Source organism: Cavia porcellus, unplaced genomic scaffold, assembly GCF_034190915.1.
Source record: "Cavia porcellus strain 051 isolate PalLab524CR breed Dunkin Hartley unplaced genomic scaffold, mCavPor4.1 scaffold_13, whole genome shotgun sequence".
NCBI lineage: Eukaryota > Metazoa > Chordata > Mammalia > Rodentia > Caviidae > Cavia > Cavia porcellus.
In genome coordinates this window covers 34972460-34980760 of record NW_026947496.1, presented here as the reverse complement: position 1 = coordinate 34980760, position 8301 = coordinate 34972460, and the positions used below count along the sequence as shown (strand labels likewise).

The window sequence follows — 8301 nt, the reverse complement described above, 5'->3', positions numbered from 1 at the left end:
TTTATATTCTCTCTTTATTGCGCCAAAAATCCTATCAATGGGGATAGTAACAGCTCATTCCTGGGGCCTCTGGGGGACTCAGTGAAATCACCTAAGTGAGTTGCACTGCTGGAGGCACCCCATGTACCATAAATAGGCATTTGATAGATTGACCCTCTTAACAGTGATTGTGCAGACATGATAAGCATTTGAAGACTTGAAACAAGACTGTGCCACTTACCAAAGGTGAACTGAAGGGAGGAGGGAAGGGGACACTTAGCATCCCATGGCCAGGGCCTATCTCATCCTGCACAAAAATGTACCAAAGTCACGTTTTTTATGCAGGAATACAACCTAGCAGGTGGGTACTCCAGGCCTTGTCCTGCAGGGGGAGGGATTAAGCCCTCTGTGGAGATGGCAAGGTAAGATGAGGCACAAGGAGAGCAGGTGGTTGCACTGACACACAAGCAGGGACAGGCGAAGCTGGCAGGCTCGTGCCAGACCATGACTCCTAACTACTCTGTAATGGCTGACGCCAGGGTTCAAATGAAAAGAGTGAGCGCCCAACAGGAGACTGGAGGTGTCCCCGGAGTCATGGAGCAGGACGTGGAAGCATCTGGCAGGCTGACAGCCACCTGGGGGCAAGGCATTTGGAAACAAGCACCCCAACAAACCTTCAAGAGCCTGGAACATCACCCCCAGACAGGATCAGAGAGCCAGGCCCAAGGGTCCTGAGGGATCTGGAGTCACATGATGAGTGAGAGACCTGGAATGCAGCAGAAGAGGGGTGGAGGCCGCAGCAGAAGCCCAGCCCTGAAAACTAGCCACACAGTGAGCCAAAGAGTGCCAGCCTGAGCCTCACAATGAGAACAGGAGGTGGGCTGCGGTCAGAGCATAGCGGTTCCTCAGCCAAGGTGACGGCCACTGCCTCCCAAATGGCCTCACCGGGAAGAGTGGGGGCAAAACTCTTCCCATGCAGCCGTAGCTACTCAAGCATAGGTTGGACAGGCTGTTGGAGGCTCTGAAAACCCAGCTCCAGAGACCTGAGGAAACAGGAGAAGGAAAGTAGAGAAGCCCGTCTCCAGGGGGCAGGCTTGCATCCTCTGGGGGTGTCCTCTGCCTGAGGAGGAGGCAGCAGCCATTCTTATTAATTATCCTGAGTGTTGTCACTAAAGTCAGACCCAACTGGGAAAGGTTTGCTGTGGCGAGGAGTAGAAGGAGCATCATGTATCGGTAGAGGCTATAGCGGTCACCGAGTCCCACCTCCTCCACCCAGGATGCAGGTTGCAGGTCCTTCAAGCTCAGATCTTCAGTGCTGGTATTTTGTGTGCACCGTTCAAGCACCTGTCAGTTGTTGCTGAAGCATGCAAGCCTTTAAAGAGGTGAAGTCCTCAGCATCCTGATGGGAGGGTTCTCCAAGTGGAGTCAGTCACCCCAGCTGCAGGTCTGCGATGCCTGTGTGGTCAGCTATGTGCTTGTGACAGCCTCCTGTTGTTTAAATGCTTACTTGAGGCTATACATATTTCACTAATTGTGAATATATTTTTTAGAAAATAAAGCCCCACAAACCAGGAGAGAATAAATGGACTCATTTAAGAGCACACTAAGCTTAAATTTTATCAGTATATTTCTATTTAAATACAACTGATCAATTCATTTGTGATCACATTATTATATATTTATATTAGATACTATATTTTTAGCACCCACATTATAATATATTACCAAGAGTTTAGTTTCCCACCAAAGTCTTTATTAATTTGCATACAATTAATGTGAATTTTTGGCACTTTTTTTTGGTCTTTTTGAGCTAGGGTCTCACTGTGCAGCTCAGGCTGGCCTTGAACTCACTTTGTAGTCCAGGCTGGTTGCAAACTTGCAATGCTCCACCTGTCTCAGCCTCCCAAGTGCTGGGATTACAGGAGTGCACCTCCATGCCCAGCTTTTGCACTTATTTTACTTCAACATGGCTATTTACATTTTTTAGAACATGTTTGTTTCCTGAATCACCAAATGCTGCAATAAACTATCTTTATAGTCTTGTCCTTACCTGAGAGAGCAAAAATAGGAATTTCAAAGGAGAGAGGTTGGGGATTTAGTTCAGTGGCATAAGCGGCTGCCTTGCAAGTGTGTGGTCATGAGTTCGATCCCTGGTACCAATAAAAAAAAAAGTTTCTCAAAGAAGAAGTTCTCTCTAAATATCCGGTCAGCTGAAATGTGTACAACAAAGGTAATCAGTCCTAGATTTAGAATAATTTTATAATATGTGCATCACCATCTCCCTCAAACTATTAAAACCACACATTTCCTGTCCATTTTGAGCTGACAGTTTTGTCTTTTTCCTTTTTATCGGTACCGGGGATCGAACTCACGACTGCCTGCTTGCAAGGCAGGCGCTTATGCCGCTGACCTAAACCCCCAGCAGAGCTGACAGTTTTAAGGCCCTAATCAACTACGTGATTTTGAAATTTTTATTGAGTGCACATGCTGGATCTGGCCAGTCTTGTGATTGAAGCTGTGGCAGACAAGGGCACATGAAGCAGGAACGCACTGCACAGTAGGAATGAGAGGGGGCACCAGTGGCGGCCCACGCCTCCCAAGTGCTCAGCACGCGCAGGGAGACACTGCCCTTAGCTCCCTCGGAATTCCCTGCAAGGCACACACTGTAACTGCCTCCATGTTACAGGCGAGGAACTGAGCTGTGGTGTGCTGGCAGATGGTAAGGATAGGATTTGGAAAGGGGACAGACACAGAGCGGCAGCACTTGCAAATCACCATGGAATAAACGCTCCTACCAAGGCCAATCTCAAAATACCAACATCCAGCCATGCATGGTGGTATATGCCTGTAATCCCAATACTCGGAAGGCTGAGGGCAGGAGGATCACTGTCTGGTCAGGCCAGGTGGCTACACAGTGAGTTCAAGGCCAGTCTGAACTACAGAGCGAGACGCTGTCTCAAAAAACCAAAAAATCAAGGTGCCAACATCACCAGGCTATAAAGATCTCAAAATTTCTATAGCCTGCTGTGGCTAGCCAGTTAAGTCATCGGCTTGAGTTCCTAGTCGCATTATTGTCAGTGAGGAGCAGAAATCTGAACCCTCGGAATCTGACTTCAAGGCCCATTTTCTCAACCACAGTGTCACCTCTTTGTAGGGAAAATTGTAAGAGGAAGTGAGTGGCAGGGGACAGGAGCATCCTTCTGACTGTACCTAAGAAGAGGAGAACAGTTTGCATCAGAGTTGGACTGAATGCTCAGCCTGGATACTTCAGCAAGAAAGGGAAGGTAGGTGTGGTTGGTACCGCACTCGTGTAATCCCAGCTTCTCTGCAAACTGAGGCAGGAGGATTGCGTGTTATAGTCTGGCCTAGACAAATCAGTGAAACCCTGACTCACAATTAAAGCAACAAAGGCTGAGGATGAACTCACGGGTAGACGCCCTCCTGGATTCAATCCTCAGTACCACACATACCGAAAAAAAAAAAAAAAAAAGATATACAGATACAAAACAGGACATATCCCTGATTCACTATGGTGGGTGACCCTGAAGGAGAGAGGGAATAGAGATGGGAACAAAGAGGACTCCACTGTATCTGCAGGGTTTCACTGTGTGTGTCTATGACAAAGTTAGAGGTCTCCTGGAACAGGGACTTTGACTTATGTGGGCCAAGCCCTGGGTACTGTGAGGGGTACTCTGCCCCCCCTCCAGCCTAACCACAGTGGACACTGTATCTGTCTTTTCTCCACTGGAGTTCAGCGCCTACCTCAGTGCATAAGCCCAGAAGGGACATCAGAACTTTTTGTTGAATTAAATTGAAAAGAAACATATTTTTAGCAGGGAATGGTGGTAAAAGCCTGTGATTCCAGCGCTCTCAAGAGGCTGAGGCAGGAGGCTCATGAATTCAGACCCAGGCTGGGTAACTTAGTGATATAGCAAGACTGCCTCAAAATAAAAATTTAAAAATCTAAAGGTATAGTTTAGCATAAAGGCCCAGGTTTAACCCTCAGAACCTGTACAAAAATATATTTTAGTAAAATAGTTAATCAGTTATGAAGTCACAATAGCAGAGTGTGGAGAGATGTGACCATGAACAGGGCTGTATGAGAAGAGTTATGTGCTTAGGGTGTGCAATAGACTCATCACCAAGGCAGGGTCCCAAGGAAGGAAAATGTCTTAACATTTAAATTTCCAGCCACACTGAGCACTAAAGGCCAAAGATGATTGAGGTGCATTGCAGTCAATTCTGAGCCACAAATCCATAACCATGCCAAGGCTGGATGGTAAATTGAGGCAGAAATTATCTGGATCCCTTCTGAAGTCACAAATTCAGCGCCCCCTTGAATCCTCGCCTGTGATGCTCGCCACTCTTCATCCCTCTCCCTGTCCCCTGAATGGCCTTTCGGGACACTGATCCCATGCTTCTCCCCACATGAGCACCCCTTTTCCTCATTGCTCTCCCTAGTCATGTGCCTGCCAATAGATTGGAGCCTCTCACACCAGCTGGCACGCACATCCACAGCACTATCTGTGTCCCTGTTGGGGTCAGCAAGACTGGAAGCCTTGGGAGAACACGCAACATGTCTCTTGTAGGAGCTGGCGCTCAGGCTCACCTTTTTAAGGCCTCGCTCAGCCTTCCCACATCCCATGGGTTCCCCAGCACCAGGCTTCCTGTGACTCCCACTTGCTGAGTACATTGTCTGGTGTTGATCGAGCCCCCTCTCCACAGGCTCCTGCTGTGACTCCTCCAGGAACGTGCCTGTCGCCTGGCAGAGGGTACAGACAGCGTCTCTGCGGCCAAAATGAGCGAGGCAGGCCTAGAACACAGCCTGTTTTCTTGTGAGCCTCTCTACCTTCCTGTTTGCCTTTGGAGAACCAAATCCGCTCCCGAGCAGCAGACCCACACGTGTACCACTCCTGACAGCAGCTACCAGGACACCCAAGCCCAGCAGGAGAGGTAGCCCTTTCCCTCTGTTGGATACCTCCTCTCCCCAAAGTGGCCATGTCTACATCTCCAGAAGCTCATGTCTTCCCTTGAATCACATTAGAGCTCCTCCTGCACAAACCCAGGGATCAGGAAGAACTTAAAATCTGTGTACCCACCGTTAGCAGTTCACTGACCTCATGATGCAGAAGAGCCCGCCACCTGTCTGTACCCATCAGTTTATAACAGAGAAGTCAGTTTGCTGTCATCCCATATCTTGCCTGACAGTGCACAGGGCACTATACTCTGTCGACCCTTGCTGGCTCTCTGTTGAAGGCTTTGCAAATATGAAATGGCAAGCCCTTCACCCCATCCTGTGCTTCCAACACATACCTCCTTCCTGCTTCCCAGCTCCTCATTTGATTAGCTTGAACTGGAAAGGGCCCAGTGCCCGGACCTTCACGTCCAGCGGCTATGTTCGCTTCTCTGAGAAAACATACGGTGCCCCGAGCCCTTACCCCTGTCTCTGTGCCCTTTGCCACGTGTCTTTGCGGCTCTTCTGGCTGCATTTATTTCATTGCACCGCCTGCTGTTTTTCAGGGCCTGTGGGGAGAAGTGACGTCACCTGGCTCAGAGTCTGGGCCAGCAGAGACCTCTGTGTTTTTTGTTTTCTTATCTCAATCTTCCTTTCCTTCTTCCTCTACCACGAGAAGGATGTGACCTGGGCAACAACTGTTCCTTCTGCACCGAACACAGGAGCAGGAATGAAAACTGAGCTTGCCCCAAGTCTAGTGTGGTTTTGCTGCAGTGCTGATGGCTTCACCCTTTACCTCCTTGTTCCTTTAGCCTCCCAGAGGGGACTAACGTTTTCTAAGCAGCTGCTAGGGCCAAGTTCTTCCACATATAGTATTGGTCTATTTATTTTTAAAATCCTAAAAGGCCATGTTGTTTTTCATATTCTACACACAAGGAAACTCAGATTCAAAAGAATTAAGAAGCTTATCCAAAGTCATAGTTTTAGTAAGTGTCAAATTCAGAATTCCAAACCAGACCTTTGAATGTCCTGTGAAATCTTTTTTCCACTTATTAAGACCAGATGAGGTCATTGGGGTATTTCATTGCATCACCTCAGAAGATCATTATAGGTTTTTGTTCCCCAACATCAGTTCATCAGGGAAAAAAATCTTACTGTATGTAAACCAGAAGAAAAACTGTTTAATAGCGTGAAGAGTGAAATCTAGCCCTAATCTCATAGAGGAAACTATCCTAATATTTTTGCCAACATGTATAATGAACCCTGTGCATAATTAGCTACTTGGAATTGCCCTTTTATCTTTTAAGATCAAAATATCATCCTATCCTCTGACTCAGAATGGCTCTAAGATATTCTTGGAGAATTAATATAACATCATTTTGAAAATCTAATGCCAACCTCTCTGCCAGCATTTGAAATTAATTTTCTCTGCAATTCAGAGTGCACATATTTGCATTCTTTGCACATATTTAGCCCAAAAGCTTTGAAGTATTTTTAATGATGTATCTTAGGCAAATATAAAAATAATGTTGATTTTAGACCTAAACAAAAGATAAGCATATGAGCAAAACTTATTTTACTTTTCCTTTGATCTCCCAAAACCAAGATTCCTAACACATCTCAAGGTCCAGAATGAACAAGGAGGAAAAAGATTAAAAAAAATATCAGAGGAGCAGCGGAGATATAACCCCAAATCACTCTAAGAGGATTAAGTTATAGGACTTTCTGATTTAGGAAATGTGTGCTTGTGAAGAATGAGAAATGTCTCATGTTGTAGATAAGATAGTTAAAAGATATTAAGAAACAATGTTTTTTTTTTAAAGAAAGAAACAATCTTTTTAGAAAGTCTTCAAATAAGAAAAGTAGGAAAGTCTGCAGTCTCTCCTAAAAAGTGTTTAGAGTAGGACTGTGGTGATTAAAGCCAATTAAGAACAAAGGAGAAAGAGTCCCAATGTTAGATTTTAAGTTTTGTTCATTAAGACAATTTATTTCTTGTGTGTGTGTGTACGTGTTACTAGGGATCAAAACAATGGGTGCTCTATCAATGGTCTGTATCCCCAGCCCTTGAAACAAATTTTTTAAATTTTGAGACACACTCTCACTAGATTGCTCAGGCTGGGTTCAATCTTGTAGTACTCCTACTTCAACCTCCTAAGTAGCTAAGATTACAGGGATATGCCACTGTACCTGGTGTCTTATTTTTTTAAGTTTTTACTATAATCATCATCACCATCACCACCAGCGCCACTGCCGCCACCACCATCGTCATCATCAACAGCAACACTGTGGCACCCTTCTGCCTATTACCAACATGGAAAGTCACTTTTAACTATGTCAGAGAGCAGATTACTTCAGAGTGTCAACAACTGCCAAGTATTTTGTGTCCCAGAGTGTATGAGTCAGGTTTCCCATTGCTGGAACCCTGACACCTACAATTTAAAAGAAGAGAGGTTTAATTTGGTTTGTGATTTGGGGGTTTCAGTACATGATTGGCTGAGTCCAAGACAGATATGCCATGGAAGAAGGATCTGGCAGAGAAAGCCTGTTCGTTATGTGTCTTTCCAGTTGAATTGAAGTTCTATAAAGAATTTTGTTCTTATTTATAGCTTTAGTGATGCCAGGTATACATAGATTAGATACATGACAGATGTTTGTTGAAAAGAATGAATGAATATTACCCAAGCTGGAAAACTTTTTGCTTTCATGATGCAGTCAGTGTCCGATTTTTTTTACATCCAGTGGTCTTAATCTCCCGGCATTCATCTCCCCCTAACCTTCCTCCCCATACTTGTATATTTCTCAAGCTCACTATACACTCTGGCCAATGAAATGTACAAAGATTGAGGAATCAACCACCTGATGAACACATGTATCTGTGACATTCCGGGTAGTGATATGGGCATTTTGGGAGTATTATACAGACAATGGATACTTCTGGCTTATTTGTCCAGTCTATCAGAAACTCTAATAGATCTCGGATTCCATAAACTCTAAGCTGGCCAAAGCTTATCAGCACCTGTGACCACTATAATGCAACAGGGCACAATGGCAGGAAGACCTCTCTAGGACTGAGACCAATTCCTATTTGCAACAGTTGAGATTGTAGATTGCTTTTAGTGTTTCCTTTTCATTGATGAGGAAAGTGGGAGCAAAGAAAGTAAAACAAGGCCAAAAGTCAGTGCCAAAAGCCAGAGGACTGAAGAAGTGTGAATTCTGGGACTATCCCAAACATTATAACATTACAAACATTGCTCTCAAAGTAGAAGAACTTCTCCCTATTCAAGTAGTACCTGGATAATTGGGATATGAGATGCAAGGTTGAAGAATTACTAAATCAAGGTATGTCCAAGACTTTTAAAATTTTTGTT

At 45.1% G+C, this 8301-nt stretch overlaps 1 long non-coding RNA gene across 1 annotated transcript; it reads left to right on the top strand.

Moving 5' to 3' along the window:
- Positions 1–2869: 2869 nt before the first annotated feature.
- LOC134478539 (uncharacterized) lies at positions 2870–7624 on the top strand. The gene is made up of 2 exons (XR_010051244.1): positions 2870–3263; positions 4705–7624. It is a non-coding gene; the product is annotated as an uncharacterized LOC134478539 (long non-coding RNA).
- Positions 7625–8301: the final 677 nt, after the last annotated feature.